Here is a 410-nt window from a genome sequence, read left to right as displayed (position 1 = left end):
TATCCACTTCGCGATAGATGGGATATGCTTTGTTTCTCATTTTTTCCTTATAGTCTTCAACACTCATGGCAGTGCTTAGGAGACTAGTCAGTACCTTTGATTATCTATCTCCCCTTTCTGGATATTGTGGTCTCCACCTCCTCCCCCAATTGTATAAAATCTACTTTCAGTATAAATTCCTTGTCTCGTAACACAAAGTTCTGCTTCCCTGACTGAAACGTGACTAGCAATAATATATAGCTAAACTTTTAAAAATGGTTTGATAACTTTGTTTTTTAACTGCATAGTTTAGTCCACTTATAATTACTGTTATTACTGATATATGTGGGTTTATTTCTAGAGTCTTATTTTGTGCTATTTGTTCTGCCTTTTCTTTTTTTTTTTTTTTTTTTTTTTTTTTTTGGGTGCAG

Source organism: Neophocaena asiaeorientalis, unplaced genomic scaffold (assembly GCF_003031525.2).
Source record: "Neophocaena asiaeorientalis asiaeorientalis breed wild unplaced genomic scaffold, Neophocaena_asiaeorientalis_V1.1 scaffold39, whole genome shotgun sequence".
Lineage (NCBI taxonomy): Eukaryota > Metazoa > Chordata > Mammalia > Artiodactyla > Phocoenidae > Neophocaena > Neophocaena asiaeorientalis.
This window is presented reverse-complemented; position numbering follows the sequence as displayed.